Here is a 19,635-nt window from a genome sequence, read left to right as displayed (position 1 = left end):
TGAGGCGGGCTGATACGGTCCACAGTACTCCCTTGAGCGCAGGTGACGTTTGTCACTTCTCTGTTTTGTGGTTGGAATGAGAACTGAAGGTGGCGCTAGTAAAAATTTAGAATATTAAATACATAAATATTTCACAAGAGCTATAATACAGCACTGAGGGCTGAGATATTTTAGAATAAACTCTGAAACTTAAACTTGAAGTGTTTTGCTGCATAATGACATATAAACCAAGTCTGTATGTGGTTCCAATAAATAATTATAAATTATTGAAGTTGCAAACTACATAAAGAATCACCTTGTATAATATCTTCGCAAACTGCCAATACAACTTTACCCCAACATTTTCGTTTTCGTTTAATGTAGGTCTACTGGTTAATTTTTAATTGGGAGTGGAAACGATATTACCCATAAATTATAGAGTATTAACGCTGACGCTGAAGGTTCTTGACAATTTATGTTTGAAGTGCCGTTTCCTTGACTTCTATTTCACATTTTCCCCAGTTTCTATGATGTTTTTATGATCTTAACTTGTTTTCCTCTGCAACTGTCGCTCGAGGAGTTTATCTTCTTGGTTTCCTGACGTTGATTTCACTCTGGCCGTGGTGCTGTGAGTGTGGTGCATGATGGCCGCTGTACCTATTAGGTTTACTGCGGGGTTGAGATGACCTTTGAGTTCGGTCCAGAATCTGGTTGTTACTCTTCTGATGACATCTTCTATCTGGTCTATCTCGAGATCTTCGTGTATTTGCAGGTTGGTCTTGAATCTATCATGGCCGCTGACTATCCTTGTAGCTTTATTCTGTATGATTTGCAGTTTCGCCAAGTAGGTCTTTGCTGCGTGGTGCCAGGCTGGAATGGCGTAGAGTATTGCTGGTCGAATCATTGTATTGTATAGTCTTATTCTTGTTTCAAGGGATAGCTGCAGATTTCTGAAGATGGCATACAATCCTCCTATTCGTTGGTTTCCTTTGTGATGCATTTCATCTGCATGAATCTTGAATGTCACCCCGCTGTCAGCGTTAATCCTAGATATTTTGCTATCCTCGCGTTTGTTCTCTGTTGGCCAAATAGCTCCAATGTTTGCTGCTCTTGTCTTCTTCTCCTTTCAAAGATGACTGCTGTGCTTTTTGTTTTTATTCTCCACTTCGTTGTCCATTGTTGTAATTCTTCTAGCTGTCGTTTCAGTGTTTTGTAGCAGAAATTAAGTTGGCGCCTGGATGCGAAGAAAGCAGAGTCATTTGCAAATAGCGCTGGGAAGCATCCTTGAACTATCGGTATGTCTGCTGTATAAAGGGCATACAGTATCGGCGCTAGTGTGGAGCCTTGGGGAACTCCTGCGTTGATGTTTCTGGCCAATGATGTAGCTCCTTCAAATGTGGAGATGAATGTTCTTCCTCTTAGATAGGATGTACGTGTCCTGGATTGGCGTCTGGAATAGTTTTCTGATGAGCTCTGTTATCCAGACTCTATCAAATGCGCTTTCTACGTCCAGAAAGACTCCAAGGGAGTAGTTCATCCTGTTGAATTTGGTCGTTAGATGATCCACCACTCTTGCTAGCTGTCCTGTCGTACTATGAGCAGATCTGAACCCAAATTGGAAGTTGGGTAGGATGTTGGCTTCTTCCACCTGTTTCTGGATTCTCTTCAGGATAATCCTCTCCATGGCCTTGCTGAGATGTGGTAAGAGGCTTATTGGCCTATAGCTTTTGGGCGTCCTTGGATTCTTTCCTGGCTTTAGTATGGCGCAGATTTTCGAGATTTTCCAGCGTTCTGGGAAATGGCCTGTCTGCAGGATTGCGTTGAAGAGTTTGGTAATTAGTACCAACATTTTCCTCGGTATCTTCTTTAGCATTTCTGGTGTTATCTTGTCCAGTCCTGGAGCTTTCCCTTTTGGAATTTTCTTCAGTACCGTTTGGACTTTCCTAGGAGTGGTAAGTTTAGGGCTTGTTGACGGAGGACTGTGTAGCAGCATCTCTGTTTCTTCTTCTGTGCTTCGTGTGAAGTCCTGGTCTTGAGGTTCATTATGAGGCGTGAAGTGCCTTTCCCAGTATTCTTCCATTAGGTTGGCCTGCTCTTGTGGGTCGAAGGTGAGTTTGTTGCCATCTTCTAATACCGTTGTCTCTGACGTGGTGTTTGTGCAGCCTTTGGCAATCTTCCAGAAATCCCTGTGAGTTGGTGGGTTGTCTTGAAATGTTTTCTCCCATTTGTCTGTTGCCGTGTGTTGCAGGTGGTCTCTGACATTTGTTGTTAAGTCTTTCCATAGCATCTTATATCTTAGGAGGTTGGTCTCTTGACACTTCTTCCGGGCCCATCTCTTAAGGTGCAGAAGTGCTTGTAGTTTCCTGTCCTGTCTTGCATTAGTGGGAGTAGCTCTTTCCTTGGTAGTGCTGTATCTGGCTGCTTCTTGTATCGAGACGGTGATGTTATTGGCTGCTCTGTCTATTTCTTCCGCTATTCTTATCTGCTGCTTAGGGTCCGTGTTTTCTGCCAGTATTTGGGTGAATTGATTCCAGTTGGTGTTCAATCTTGAATTCCTGGGTGGCTCGTGTGTGACACTTCGATGTGGAACCACAAACTGGATCGGTAGATGGTCAGAGTTGAGTGCTTGATGAGCATATGGTCCTGCCAGCAGTGTGATGTTTTTGAGAAGGACGATATCTAGTATGTCCGACTCCCCTCTCATTCTTCCTTTCGGGTAGTATGTTGGTTCTGTTGGTGCAGCGATGATATATCTGGAGTCTTGGAGTGCTCTCTCGAGTTGTCTTCCAGCTTGGTTGGTTACCCTCGAGTTCCAGAGAGGGTTTTTGGCGTTCAGGTCTCCTGCTAAGAGTATTCTTGGACCCAATGCTTCAAGTAATTGGATGTCTGCCGCAAGTAATGGTAGATCCGGTTTTTTGTATGCTGCTACCACGATGAGGGATGTGCCTGGCGTCAAAATCTTCACTGCTGTTGCTTCAATTGTTGCTAGTTGGGGAATGTCCACTTGTTCAACCGGAAATGATTTTTTGACGAGGATTGCTAGGCCTCCTTTGTTTTCTCCTTTTCTATCTTCTTTGAAAACTTGGTAGTTATGGATTTTAAATTGCCTTTTTGGTTTTAAGAATGTTTCGCAAAGTAGTGCTACGTCCGCTTTGTGTTCTGCTAGGTAGTTCTGAAGTTCTATTTTCTGATCGTGAATTCCATCAGTATTAACGACTATTGCATAGTTACTAAAATAATAATGATTATGTTTCTATCATGAAAGTATAGTATTCATGTTGTATAACTGGAAACATTATCTATCTTTATGCAAGATTAGATATTCAAGTTTAAGTCTCAGAGTTTATTCTAAAATATCTCAGCCCTCGGCGCTGTATTATAGCTCTTGTAAAATATTTATGTATTTAATATTCTAAATTTTTACTAGCGCCACCTTCAGTTCTCATTCCAACCACAAAACAGAGAAGTGACAAACGTCACCTGCGCTCAAGGGAGTACTGTGGACCGTAACAGCCCGCCTCAAGGAAAACCATGTCACGTGTTCGTTATAATAAAAACAATTGTAATTTACCTTGGAATATTATTTGGAAAAGTATAATTTTAAAAAGTCTGGGGTTGTTTTATAATGTGATTCATCCACATCGTCGCAACATATTTTATGATCATTTCGCTCGTACGTTTCACATCCACAATTGATAGGGCGAGTTCTAACGCTCATTCCACAAAACGATAAGTAAATCTTGCTTCGTATCAGCTATTCATGTTTTAAATATTAAAATCTGAGCACAGGTATAAAAATTTATTTAGGAAACTTTGTAGTTGTAATGCGGAAAACAATACCGAAAGAAAAAATATTGGGAAAAATTCCTAGCGAAAGCAAAGGAATCAAGGATGAGATAAATAGAAGAGATTATAAAAAGAACGCAAAACTGCAGGAAGTAGAAATAAATAAAGTAATAATATACGATCCTGAAAACATTTACGAGATTAAAATAAATGGAGAAAAATTGAGGCAGAATTTGTCATACTTTTCAGATTCATCTAGTCACACATAGAGAGAAAGAAGAAGAGAGATAGAAATTAGGAGATAGAGGAAAGAGGAAGAAAGGTATGACAGAGGGAGAAACAGAGAATAAAGTGAGGGAGAGAAATAAAGAGACAGAAAAAGGAGGAAGAAAATAACAGAAAAGTGATAGAGAAGAGGATGAAGAAGAAGAGTCAGAAGAGGATAAAAAGAAAGATAGGAAGGGAAGAGGAAATAGGATGAAAGGAACAGACAGAATAGAGAAAGTGAGCAAGAAATAAACAGAAGGAGGGAGAATCCCCGAAGTAGCCCAACTTCCACCCGCATACATTCAGGGGTATGCGCTTATTGACCTGTTGCCTTTAAATAAACTAGGTCGTCATATCTGCGGACTTATACGGTTCCCCCGTTTTATTTTTATTTTATTTCAGAATTCAGTAAAATAGAATATACTAGATCCGATGTTCGGGTAACCAGAACAATATGTTGACTATTGTTAGTAGTTGAGTTGATGCTGAGTAAGGGAAGTACGAAATGAGGGTACATCAGACTCTTAGATAGTGGCCTAGCTGATGAAAGAAGAAAGCATATCTACTACTAGAAACCAACATAAAATGGAGAAAAAAGAGAGAAGAAAATAATAATAATAATAATAATAATAATAATAATAATAATAATAATAATAAGTAAACAGAAAGTAAGAAACGGACTGAGGAAGGGGGAAAGGAAAAAAAAATATTTATCATGACCACCAAACAGAGTTCACCTAAAACATTTCCTTCACCCTCTAGCCCATCTGTACAAAATTCTCTCAACTGCTGGCAACGTAAACGGTTAAAGACATAATTGATGCTATATTTTACACATGGAAACCTACATTTCACATACATAGTAGGCGAGGGTGCGAAATCACTGAAGATTGGTGGGGGGAAGGAGCACACACACACACACACACACACACAATATATATATATATATATATATATATATATATATATATATATATATATATATATATATATATATATATATATATATATTGATGGGTTGCATACGTACAGGATAGACTTTAAGTGCTTATAGCGCAGAAACTAAGCGCTCTCGAGGTAAACTTTATAGGGAAAAGTTACTTGTTTTTATGATATTTACCAGCTCCCAAGCGTTGTTGAAAGAGTTTTGCGACACCCTGTATATATACATATATATATGTGTGTGTGTGTGTGTGTGTGTGAGTGTGTGTGTGTGTGTGTGTGTGAATTAGTAAATAATCAAATTATATTATAAAATATACAATATATCGACTGCTCTTCATTCAAAATTCGATTGTAAATTGAAGATTTTAATATAGTACTAATGCTATGAACAATGATTTGCGTGACTAGGGGAGGGGCAAAAGTTAAGAAATATTAGGAAGATAATAGTTTCCTACATAAAATTCACATCTAAATGCTATTACATGTTGTATTAATATATTTAAGTACTTTGCAGTAGCTGACGAAATAAATGGAGAAGATATAACAAGTCGGACTCATTCCTGTATTCTGGGGATTGCTGAGTTCATGGTCCTTAGAGATGAGGCTCTTTGTTGTCCGTTCCTTGTGTATGTTTTCGATATTATTCCAGTAAAGTATATTCGACTCCCAAACTAATGGTTTATGTTTGCTGTTAGAAGAAAAACTCACCCGGAAAAGTTTTGTGGGGGGGGGGGAGGATTCTCCCCTGCCCCCCCCCCCCCAAGATTTCGCACCCTGTGGTGGTGGATAAAAATCATGATTTTTATTTAAAAAATCCTTTTTGATATATTTTTTTATTTAACAGTTTTTTTTAATTAAATCGATTTCTTTGAATTTAAAAAGTGCTTAAAATTGTTTGCATGGTTTTTGGCACCATACAAATAGATATAGCTTATAAACAGGCTTTTTTCTGGTAAACGAACAGTTTGATTAAAGCAAATAAAAAAATATATGTACAAAGGTAAAGTGCTCCCCTGTGCTCAGCACCACGCCATGAAGGCGTATAGGGGGTGTGGGGGTAACGACCCACACTTTCATGATCGAGTCATGAGTGGGGGTGATGTGATCAGCATCACGCCCCTGACCGCCTTTACCCCCCAGGATTTCCCCCAGGTACCCATGTCATTCGACGCTGGGTGGGCGCCGGGGCCGCTTCTAACGTTAGAAAAGTTCCCGGATTTGAACCGGTCGGGGATCGAACCCGGGACCTTTAGCATGGTAGTCAGACGCGTTACCGACTTTTTTTTGACTGAGCCACCGCGGCCAGTAAAAAAATATATGCAAATGTACATTTTTCTGTTTCTCATACTGTATATATGAACCTACTACGAAAATGTTTGTTGACTGTGTGAATGAAACTATAGTACAATAATTTCAGTAACTTTCCTTCCAGTGAAAATAAAACATTCTGGATGCTCTATATAATTGTAGTTTAAAATATTTTTTGGAGTATTTGTAGCTGAATTTTGGCATATTTTTAAATGTTAGTTTGCAACATGTTTATTTACTGTTTAATGATAATAACACTATTTACGGTTTAACATGATCATTATTTTGTATATTATTCTACACAAAATGTTTGCTATTTTTCTACTAAAAAATTTTCAATTTTAAAATCAAGAGAAATATAAGTGTGTTTAAAGTGATTTTGATGTAATTTTTCTTAAAAAAAATCACCTGATTTCAAATCTTGATTTAAATTAATCCAGCTTGAGCCAAGTGCAAGGGGGTACAACATCGCAAGTTATCGTCACTATTGAAAGAGACAATAACCTTAAGCTTCTCCAAATTCTTGTCTAATTAGCATTCTTGAATGCTTTTGTTCATGAGTCGCGTAAAAACAAACACCAAAGGAAGTGCCTAAGTAGTAAATAATTAACGTAATTTTCAAAAACGAATCCACAGACTTCCTGCTTACTTGGTGGTACTGAACAACTTTCTTGAGTGTGTAAAGAGGTGTGCATGTAAGAATTGTGTGGCAATCCTGTATGTAAGTAGGGAGAATATTAATTTACCTGTAAAGTAAATATGATGATGGCATGTATCAAATGTGATTGGTTTGGATATTAATAGTGTTATACTGACCGCAACGATAAGATGTTTCATCAGCATAAAGTGCATTAATGAACACAAATATCCAGGACCTCTGCATTCAGACGAATTACTTCAACCAGCAGTTTGATCTTGATGTCAAGCAGACCAATCAACCATAGGCTATCGAGAATCAAAACTTCCTAAACCCCGTGATGTAGCGATTAGCGTAGCGGTTTAAAGAACGGAAAGGCTCTACGTTTCAAATAGGCTCAGGGTTGGTTCTGTGCCTGTCCTTATTCACAAATTAATAGTAATATTGTATCAAATCATCTTTCATATTTGTATCTAAAGTTGATGTACAATTCGAAAACATTCTTATTTGTAATAAGTTAGATAGCAGTTATGAATCGTAATATTTGTCACAGACTTTTTATGAGTTCCTGGAATAGACTGTTACGACCCCTCCACCCCCACGCCTTTTCCTCCCGACGCCCATTGTTGTCAGCGCAGTGCGCTACGACTCAATGCAACAATAAATTACTTTTTAAAGAAACAAAGAATGCTTCTGTTTCAGTACATACCATGTTAATTTTATGCACAGTGAACCGCTAAATGCATTTTGGGAGATTTTTTAAAATATTTTTTTGTTTTGATTTTTGGAGAAATCAAAGTTTGAATGTTTGTCCCACAATCATAGCTTCTTACTCAATGAAAAACAGAACGATGGCCCAAAAAACAGCATTTTATGTAAAAAATTTTAATGCAAATGGGAAATATGTAATAAATCTCAAAATAGGTAAAAAAAAATATGAAAGACGAAATTCATGGTTCCTAACATCATAATTCCACAACACTTGCAATTTTTATTTGGCTACATACAAAGGGGAAAATATGTAATTACATACAATTCGGGGGGAGGTAGCTTTACCTATTATTACAAAAAGTTAAAAGGGGATTTAAGCCCTCAAATCATGTTCTCGGCTCAACATTACTGGAAAAGTTGAACAGAATTACGAAAACATATACACAATTGGAGTTTATTTTCTGCTTACAGGCCCTAGTATGAATGCGAAATCGCTCTCCCTATTAGCAGTTATCTCTGTATTGACACTGTTTCCAACTGGGAATGGACTGGAAGTGAGGGACCTGATATCCTCGTTGCCACGCAGGAGGTCCCAACCACCATGCGACACTCGTCTACTGAAGAGGAAGAAGAGATACCTCGCATTTCCCGATGGATCATCCGTGTCGGTAAGGCATCTGTGACGATGTTACAGAGTTTTTGGACCAAATTACTTCAAAGTCTGGCAAAAGTTTCGGATTGGGCTACTGGTGCTAACATAACTTAAGATTAGTCCTAGACTTGTTACGTTGGTAGTGACTGGGTTCTTTATCCTGGTGTAGATACCTTACCATACCTAACCTAACCTAACCTAACCTAACCTATCCTAACCTAACCTAACCTAACCTAACCAAAAGATTAAAAAATAATAATAATAAATAACTCATGGCGAAACAGCACATTCGCACCAGGTCTACCTACTGCCTGCCGACCTCAATCACACCTGATTCCACTCACTCACTCACCCGAGGTGGGAGATTATTATTCAAACAGTCACGGAGTGACATGTGGTCAGCACGACGAACCCCAGTCGGTGTTGTAGGTTTCCTTGACCGGGTTACGCTAGTCATTCGTAGCTCCTCACGATGGTGGGTGGCCACCGGTCTCATACACAGACGAAATCTCAGGAGGAAAGTTGTTATGCTTCCACTAGGAGACTCGAACCTAAGCGCGTCCCGTGTCACGGCCACGGTGCGGGGCGTTGGTAAAGATTAGTTATAATTAAATTAGATTGATCACCTTAGTTGGAGACATGATTGTTACAAATTTTTAAAACATTCTGTATCAAACCTTGAAGACTACTTGTTTAAAGTTCTTCATTCTGGAGATTGTTGCATCTGATAAAGGATATGGGTACACACACACACACACACACACACACACACACACACACACACACACACACACACACACACACACACACACACACACACACACACACACAAAGTGGACCAAAAGTCGTGAAACCAGTCCTATGAAAGACAAACGGGCTTGAAAGTCATCATCTTGGAGTCAATGTCATTTTATTAAACGGAAAGGTGGCCGTGTGACATATCAAAATGGCCGCCATCTTGATAGCATATCATACTTTCATGTATTTGGAGAAATGTGTATAACCTGGTTTGACGCTGAGCATTGCATTTCTACCCTGAATATGGGAGTAACGTTAGCTCTCGTAAGCTTGGAATCCTTTCCACAACTCACGTAGTCAATAACTTTAAATAATATTTTCATGAATAAACTCTAATATGCCAGTTCTCGAGAATAACACTTAATATGCGAATTTGCAAAACATCTTAGTACATTTCCACCAAAGTCCAAATTCACTGTTTTCTCTGTTTCCAGATAAAAATAATAAAAGTTCAATACAAAGTGAATAATTTTTTACATACCCAAGTTTCACCATTTCGCGCGAAGTTTTCGTCAGATTAAATCATTTTAAAATAATATATTTTCTATGTAGGTGAAGATCATTATTGAACCGTGTAGAGTTTGAGTATTTCTTCTAAGTCCACTTTAGACATCTTCCTAAGTTTTCGAAAATTCAAAAGGGAAACAGAAACTTAGTTCCAAAGCCAGACTTAACTTTGTTTATTAGTTCAGTCTCTTTATGTACAGGCGTAGAGTCCATCCTATTTTTCTTTTTTCTTTTGTGTTATTTATTAATTACTGTCATTACATCTATATATCATCGTTTTTAAATGTAAGGTGAAGTACATATGTTTTTCCTTGGTTATTTTCTTGGTTATCATGTGTAAGTTCCCAAACTGTCAGGTTAATACTTTATACTTCTCTTTCATATCTAATCTTATATTAATTTTTATATTACTGTAACACATATTATCATATTATTGTACTTTTTGAATTCTTCTGATTGCATATTTTGTGTACCAGTGTTATAATTTCATACCAACAAGACACTGTAAATGGGCATTTGCCTGTAGTGTCATGTGTTTAAATAAATAAATTTCCTCCTTTATGCACAGATAGGCTAATCGGGACTGAACCTACAGTTTGAAAGTGGGATCCGAACTACCGGATATCAAACCTGTGACCCTTTGATTACAAGTCGACGAGGGATAATGTAGAAATACGGAATTGTAAAACACTTTCACCTGAACGCTACCACTATTTGCTTTTTTATAGGTTTTAACCAGGGTTGTTGAAGGTCCAGTAACCCTTAAATTCTAATGGGTTCTATTGGGTTCCGCTGCAGGACCGGAACCTTCTTTCTCCCACAATTTAAATTCGGTCCAAGTTGCGTATTGTTTAATTCAAAAAAAGGTTCTTGGACCGCATTTAAATTGATCCGGAGAAAAGTTCCTAGACCGTATTTGAAACACTTTACAGGTAAAAGGTTCTTTACTGTCCATAACCCATTTACGCTTGCTGATTTTCTCTCCTGGACCGGAATTGAATTTATTTAAAATTCCTGGACTTTCAAGAACCCTGGTTTTTAATTTCGTTATTGGTGTTATTGACAAAGTGAGTGCATCAAGACAAATCCCACATCAAATTTCCATCCTGGATCTTTTCGCGGCTGAGAAGCAATTCTTGTTCTCAATTTCAGTTGTCTGCGTGCTTGACTACGGACTGGCTACATCACTTGGGACTATGGACGTACGGCTATGACCTTACGATCGGATACCCCTTGCCCAGCGCATACAATGTTCCGTTCCGTCGCAGGTCCATAGTCTCGTCGGTTGCGAGGAAAAGAGAAGACAGACGCCTCATCTTCGACAGAATGGAAAGGCTCCTGGAAGCGTATGTACCACTCCAGTATCGCTGTTACTGTCACTAATACCACTGTAGTAGTAGTAAGATTATACTATTATTATTACTGCAAGGTTTCCAAATATAGCACTAAACATTATTTTTATTATTTATTATTTAAATAGTAAGCATGGCAGTGAATTGATAACACTAATAGATAATTTAAGTCATAATATGTTATAAATTGTACAAACTGGACATGATGGTGTATCTGGCCATTGCCTTAGAGGTATAGTAGAATATCTTGTTTTTTAAAAAAAAAAAAAAATTAATGATACTATCAATGCATTATTCTACATCATATATATTTTATATCTTTAATTATTTACTACACTTAGTGGTGTATTAAGTTATATACTGTGCTCAGCACTTGGTAAATTATTATTATTATTATTATTATTATTATTATTATTATTATTATTATTATTATTATTATTATTACTATTATTATTATACTCATTGGCGGCGATTAGGGGGGCGAGGGGGGCAGTTGCTCCCTCCACTTTTTGCCAACTTTGCTCCCGCACTATGTTAAACCTTATCTACTACGGGAAAGTAAACTGTCCTTCCCCCCGTTTTGGAACCATGCCCCCCCCCGTTTAGGAACCCAATCGCCGCCACTGATTATATTTCATCTACAGATCTCCGTAGCGCAGTGGTCAGTGTAAAGCACCAAGATAGAGGTAACAGCTTGAAACCCTGACTAAAGGCATGGATATCCCATCATCCATTCCATGCATCAGCCTCATGGATGCGACCAATATAGAAAGAAATGCATATGTGCTGAAATCAGCGTATTGGGAAGAACTTCAAAGTAAAATTACTTAAAACTGATCTCCAAAATGTAATGTTCAATAGATTACTTTAATTATAAATTAATCTACATATGTAACAACTTCTTACATGAGTATTAGGGACGTATGTAAAGGGGGGTATAGTGATTCGGACCCCCTCCCAACACACACAATGAAAGACTTACCAACTACAAAGATTAAATAATGAAAAAATACTTGTTTAGCATTTGTTGTATAATTGAGGGTTATGTATTTCCACCGAACTTACTGGAAGACAAGGATTAGATTGGGATCACACTACTACTACTTATAATAATATGCATAAAATATTACTCAGGAATTTTACTTTCATGAACTGGACCTAATATCATTTTCGTTATTTAATAAATATGTATTTCTTTATTATTTTGACTAATGTTATTTCCAGGACAGTTGTTATTATATAAATTGTAGCGATCCTAACTACAGTAAGCTAGATAATGAATACGTTCTGTTCATGTGATTTCAATTCATGTAAAAATAGCAATGACAATATTAATTAATTTACATATTGTAATTATTGTTATGAATATATCTATAAATTATATTAACGTATTGATTATAAATATTTATATTATCATTAAGCACGTGGTTCGAACCCCTCCCGAAATATATTTCTAGATACGTGCCTAATGAGTATTATATATTGAAGAAATATACTGTCATATTTCATACATAAATTACATAACATGCATCATGCTGAAATGCATGCAATTTAATGCTAGCTTCTTCCTTTCTTCTTCTTCTTGTCCCTATCGCGACATTACGATTTTAGACATATGTATTGTAGAAATTTATCTGTCACAGATAACATCCTGAGCGACATCAACCTCTTCCTCCTATTTATAGAAATAAATAGGCTCTTCGCAATTGTTAACACTCGAAACCACACTAACTTCACATATGGCCGCCCCACACCGAAGCACAAGGAGAACCTTTTACACTTGTGAGAACACACTGAACACTGGTATCCCACAAGAAAAAAAATATCAATTAATTACAATCCTAAAATACATTGTTGCAGCAAACACAGAGAGATCTGAATAGCTGCTGTTGTTCTTTTTCTTCGAGCAGGAGAGGCCTGGATGGACGAGTCTGTGTTCTACAAACTATATGTGAAGCAGGTCAGTTGCAGACTCCAAGGAAAAAGATCGTGGACGAAATACTGAGCCTAATATTCAGGTAAGTTTCAAAATGTCATTTGTGCAAAATTATAATTTTTCATGTAAATACATGGCCCATGCTTTCGTCTGTTGACAAATTTTCGACCTGCTAGTGTTGACATCTCAGGTAATATGCCCCTAAAAAGGCTCAAGCGACGTAATCGCCTGTCCCATCAAATGCTTCACATGACCCATATTGGTCCAAATGACTACATGGTTAACATGCATCAGTCCTCAGACGTCAAAATATGACTTTTCGATACTTTAGAGTGCATTTCTGGAAACCTTATAATGCTGCCTTCCGCCAGTTATTAATGTATAGAATTTTCTGTACACGTAAACTGATAATGTTCAGCATTTAAAAATATCTCACTGGATGATACTTTATGAAGCATAGAACCCGATGAAAATATCTCTTACGGATTTCATCCACAGGCGAGCGAAGTTTGAGGTTCACCGCTTTCGAAAATATTATATTTCAATTTGAATTTTATTACTCCATATAAACCATATATTTGGAAGGTTCAGTACAGTTCAGATAAAAAAAATATAATTACAAAATTTCTGTAATTTACATTCTAGATATTCACTAACGCTATAATGTTCCTTATTAACTAATATTTTTTTTTCATTTGTTTTTGAAACTTGTCATATTTTCGGCTTTTATATCATTTGGTAAATGGTTAAATATTTTAATTGCCATCTGTTCGGGTCCTTCTTGAACTAATGTTAGCCTGGTGAAGAATGGCTTTAGGAGCTGTTTGTTTGGTTCGAGTTGGTGTTTTAAGTCTATTTTGTGCACAGTAAGGCTTATCGGGAAGGGACCTACAGTTTAAAGTGGAATCCGAACCACTATGTGCCTCCACCGGGTATTGAACCCGGGAACCCTTGATTACAAGGCGACGACGCTACCAATGTGCCATCGGGGAGTCCCAAGGAGCTGTTTGTTTCTGGTGTTATATGTATGTTCTATTGAACTTCGTAGTGCAATATTTTTTTCTCGCATATAATGACATTTCATATATGTACAATGAAGGGAAGGTTAATATTTTGAATTTCTTAAACAAGGTTTTGCACGATTCTCTAGGCTTTAATCCTGCTATAATTCTAATGGCCTGCCTTTATTTTCTAAACGACGTCTAGAGAATTGGTTGGAATACCATACTTTGGATAAAACTTTCAAAGATAGATTAAATATCGGAAGGGTCATGGTTCCTTTTGTAGTTATTTGTTAACTTACAATCCTTAAGGGGTCAACTCAGTAATGATAGTTGTGACAAATCATTGTAAGTTATACAGTTGTTTGTGATTCATTAATCGCTGAATACTACTTTCATGGGAACTTTTGTAAAAAAAATAATACTAGTTAATTTTTGCTTTGTGTGTTGCCTGCCATCTGTATTCCTGTTTGTAACATTGTGACTTATTTTTTATCAGTTGTGTGATACAATCATTATGTATACATTACAAACCTGCTGGCAACATACTATAAAAGTTAAGTGACAAAAATGTTGTATAAAAAAGTAATTTTGCAACCTGTTGGTAAAATATATGAAAAGTAAAGGTTTTTTGATGAAGTGTCATTTCGGTTGATGGCGTATTTCTAAGCTGGTTGGGCATCTTTTATTTCATGGGGTGTTTAATATTTTAGCGTCTTCGCGAATTAATAAAAGCATGCAAATACTAACTTTGACTGTTTTGTGGAAGTTTAAATAAAATTGCATACTGTATTAAAAGTCTGAAAAGTAACAACCGGAGTACGGAAACCGACATCCACTCTTCTCTATCAGGGGGAAGGAGAAAAGAAGGTGGTCGTATGGTGACTTATCGTAAGTGGTAAGTGGTAATTCGGTTACATCAACTGCTAATTCTAGAGTTAACGAAATAAGGCCGTTTTTTAAAACTTCTGAATTATATTTCTTTAGAGTTGGCAACACTGAGTAGTGATATAGATTTCTTTAAAATAATAATATATTTCAGGATACCGCAGCTTCCTGACAACACAACAGACATTGTAGAGCCAGAGGAAAGCAAAGACTACGACGCAGCTCTTGTGGCAGGTCAAAGAAAGGAAGACTGCTTCTCCCTGTACCCTGGATGCCCTCTGTCTCTGTTTGAGTTAGGTCTGTCGGCATTTATGGCCAGCGTTATCTCTTCTTCGTTCACGCAGTATGTGGAAGTCTGGTAGTTTTTGATCCGTTCGAAATAAATTATTAAATAGTAACTGTGATATAATTGTATGTTAAATAAAATACAGGATGCAGCAGAAGTAACGCCCTTTTACAGTTGCTTGTAATCTTTACTAAATATTTTGTGACAAGTGTAGTTGTTTAAGTGCAGTTAGAAAAATTACAGTTCAATAATACCACATGAACATAATCAGGTAATACGTACAGTCATGGAAAAAAATACTTCCCCAATAGTCTTATGGGGAAGTATTTCTTTCTACGACTGTACATAGTCTACATATTAATACGAATACTGGTTGTTTTAGGTTAAATGTTCAAAATGCTGCCCTTCTCCTGTGAGACAGTAACGCACCTTACCAACCACTCAAGCGAACCATCATAATTATTGGTTAATGTCAGACATTTCGTCCCAAGTTGTGTCTTGCAAATCAGTATCAGTAATGGTTCGGGGTTTGGTATGGTACACAAGATCACAAAAAGAAAATAGTGCGGCGTTAGATCCAGCGATCGAGGTAGCAACTCAGCTACATGGGGCATGTTACTTACCTCAGGGTAACTGAAAACAAAGATTACTAACTCAATAAGTCTCGACGATATTCGCTTTGTAATTGACTGGTAAGAAAGGGCGTTACTTCTGCAGCACCTGTATATGGATTATTTGCAATCTTGTACTTCTGTCGATTTTGAATTCCGGAAAGACGTTGTCAATAAACATTCATTGTGACAATTCTGCAACGTATTAAGTTATTTCTCAATAACCTTTACTTCTTTACTTCTTACGGACACAACTTCACCAACCAAAAGAAATAGGAGAGTAAAACTAGTGAAAAGCGGGGCCCAGTGGCAGTCAACAGTACAGTCAACGGCAAAAATAATGGTGCCATATTGTCCACCGTTAATTTCATTACTTTTTTATTCTACATCCTGTGGTGTTTTAAGGAATGAAGCTATGTTGGTTCGAAGCAGGTATTGCTCTCTGCTTATTGACGTCATTATTTCAATTCATTGTTATCACACTGTGTAATACAGACCGAATGAAAATGGTGGTGGACAATTCACCTTCTGTTTCTCTCGCCGTACATGTCTACTGTATCGTAGTGAATTCGCGACCCCCTTCTCCCTTCCAAAGGACACGCCAGAGGAGCTCTCCACTGCTACAAGAGATTGGACATGGTGTAATTAAGTTTCGTATGCTAGTAGAGTATGTTGGCAAGTATTGGAAACCCGTAATAGAAACTTAAAAGAAAAAAAACATACAAGAACATAGAGAAGGGAAGTCCCGATGATAAACCAAGCAAGCTTGTAAATCTCGGCGGCGACATGTTGACGTCAAAGTTTAAGACCACTTTATGCATAGATAGAGTAATTGAGATTAAAATTTAAAGTGGAATCCAAATCAATGTGCAATGGTTACAAGGCAACGGCATTACCACTAAGCCATTGAGGAGGTCCGACTACGTCATGAATTGCACAAACTTTGTTACGTAATTAAGCCGCAAGCATTAGGGAGGGAAGAGAATGGAAGGGTACACCAGCAATTATCACAAAACATGCCTTTACCACCACTTCCTATCTTAAATGATTCATCATGGTCACTGAATTAATTCTACGTGGGCGAGAGCAATTTTATGCGTTTTGAAACATTTGAAGACCATTCAGAAGCTCAAATACGCAGCAATTACGAGATAGTCAATTATGCAATAATAAATGTAAGGAAAACTTGAATGCAAAGGAAATTTTCTATAAAACAAATGCCATTTACTAACTCATTAGCAAGTGCTACCATCTAGTGATGGATGTGGGAACGTTGCAGTACATAAGTTGAGTTCATATCTGATGTGTATCTTCCTTAATATCATGTATCTTTTTTAATATAGAAACTACTAAAAAGGTTTCTGGATTCTGCAAGCAATTCTGTGTTTCGTACATGTTAGTGTAATGTAATATTGGAAAACCATGGTGAAATCTCAGCATCGGATCTTATTTTAGGCAATGATCTGGAACATTTTGGAACAAATATTTAGGTCACATATCCTAGGAATTTTTGAGAATGAGAATGATCAATAGTGTTAATATGAGTATTCGTGCATCATCTGGACTACAAATTTCACAATCAAACCTTTGATTTAAGGCCATGATTTAAAAGGTGCGGGTTGCCCAAAAGGGATCAATCTTATGACAAGTATAGAAACAGTAAATTTAGGCTTCTGAACTGAAAACACGTATTACATCAGCTAGATATCTTGAAGGACTGGTGAGTGAAAATTACCAACACATTTCAGGATATCTGAGGATAAATCCGTGTCAACTTTGAGTGACTCCAATTCTGATGATAATTTTCATACTTGCTAGATAGTCGGAGTACTAACTCAACACCTTACAAGATGACGAACTGAAAATCTACCTTAATCAAACTGTAGGAAAGGCACTTGGCCTGTTTGATGTGTCAAAGATACGTGAACGCATCAAACCTTAGTTTTCCAATCATGATTGCAAACAATCAACAGTCCTTACTTGCATCAGGAGCGTTGTCAAAGAGCCAGAATAGCACATACAGAAGACAAAATGAAGGGAGATATAGTGTTTGAAACAGAAATAGCAAAGGAAAGACAAATATAGATACAAAGAGTGAAAGAGAGAATGAAATACATGTACATCATAGAAACAAAAAGAGAAAGAGATAAGGAAAGGGAAAACTGAGAAATAAATATAAAAAGAAACAGCAGGAGAATGAAAGAAAGAGGCAGATAAGCAGAAAAGCAGTAAAAAAGAGGAAGAACGAAGAGTAAACAGAGGAAAAAGGTACACGGAAGGGAAATAGAAACGTTAAAGAAAGAGGAATAAAGGCTGAAAGAAATAGAGAGATAAGTAAACAAAGGGAAAAACCTTAGAGGGAAAAACGGAGAAAGAAAGATAGAGAAAAACAGGGAAGAAATTGCGGAACGAGGAGATGAGAATACAGAGAGAGGAAGGTAAGGAGAAAAGCAGTATAAAAGAGATGAATAAAGAAATAGCGAAAGCGAGGAAATTGAAATAGAAAATAGTTAAAAGATAATAGAGGCTGAAAGAGAAAGGGAGAGAGAGAAAGAAAGGGAATGGAAGAAACGTAAAACGGAGAAAGAAAGAGAAGGAAAAGAGAAACGGTGAAGAAAGAACACAAGAAAGAAAGAGATGGATAAGCAGAAAAGCAGTACGGAAGAGAGGAAGAAAGAAAAGAGGAAATAAAGATAAAAAGAAAGCGAAAGAGAAAAGAGGTAATCTTCCAGATTTGATCACAAAATAGCCTACTGAAAATATATTGCCCACCCTCAATCCCACCCGAATGAAAATCCATGGCGACGCCACAGAGAGCGTATCCGGCTGGGGGAACAAGGGGACACTTTCTTGAGACTCTTGCATGGGGCTTACTCGATACTCCGAAATCTCAAATTATGTAAAGTCAAACTTCTACATCGGTTTTGATAGCAAAAGGCAGATCTCAATAATAACATCAATGGAGTTATGGTCAAATTACATAAATAAACGAAAGGAAAGGAGAAGGTATGCGGATTGTAGCAGAAGGTATATGCTAATGAGCAGTGGCGTGCCCAAGGGGGTTTGGTGGGGGTTGTAACCCCCTTTTGGTTCAGTATTTCTAAAAAAAGAATGTCAAAGGCAGGCAAATATAGCAAACTGAGGACTGCCTACTTTGAAAATGTACACATAACTCCTCCCTTTCAAAGATCCTGGGCAAGCCACTGCTAATGAATACGGTTAACCAGAAGATATACGGTTTATATCCTCGACTACAGCCCTGCCCGGGACTCCCGACTCGTTGCGTGCTGTGCTAACCACTACGCCGCGGAGGTCATTTCCCAAATTAAGAAAAGAGAAAAATGAAAAAAATGAAGAGATAAGCGAAACAGGGAAAAGAAGGAAACAAGACAACGAAAACACAAGAAAGGGGGAAAGAAAGACACAAAACAAAGAAGTGAAAGATAAAAATAAGATGCAGAACATGGAGTTAAGAAGGGGGAGGAGCAAGCATCGCGCGATTTGTCTGAAGCCGAGTCACGTGACAGAATGAAGCGGAGGCAGACCAAGACATTTGTAGTCACCATAAAAACGTATGTAATTTTGTGTTATTATGTTGAAGAAAAGAAACTTAAAAATTACCTTACGCAAGCATAAAACAAAATTTGCAATTGTATAAGTTAAATAGTAACAAAAAAGTGAGATGCTGAAAGCTTTCAATGTCGGGGTACCCATTGACTTGGAAAAGTATGAGAAAATTATGAAAATAGGAGAAATTGTGAAGGAGTAGGGAATTATTAATTTTGGTTGTTTATTTCTTGCTACTCGAATAAAATAATGTAAACTTTCGTTTTTAACGTAAGCCAAGCGTCAGGTTAACCTTGCAGCAGGTTTTCGCATATGTAGATCCAAACGTGCGCGCAGAATATAGTTCCACCGAGACGGGTTCTATTCCGAGACAACTGCATACTTGCAAGAAAACAGTTATTTAA

General features: G+C 37.4%; 1 protein-coding gene across 1 annotated transcript in view; it reads right to left on the bottom strand.

Annotated features, from left to right (window-relative positions):
• Positions 1-19,635, bottom strand: part of LOC146003027 (uncharacterized) — a 257,704-nt gene that overhangs the window by 107,882 nt on the left and 130,187 nt on the right. The gene's annotated exons all lie outside the window — the stretch shown is intronic.

This window comes from Lepisma saccharinum, chromosome 19 (genome assembly GCF_977018435.1).
Source record: "Lepisma saccharinum chromosome 19, izLepSacc3.1, whole genome shotgun sequence".
NCBI classification, from domain to species: Eukaryota; Metazoa; Arthropoda; class Insecta; order Zygentoma; family Lepismatidae; genus Lepisma; species Lepisma saccharinum.
Note: the sequence above shows the minus strand (reverse complement) of the source record. Positions and strands in the feature narration are given on the sequence as shown.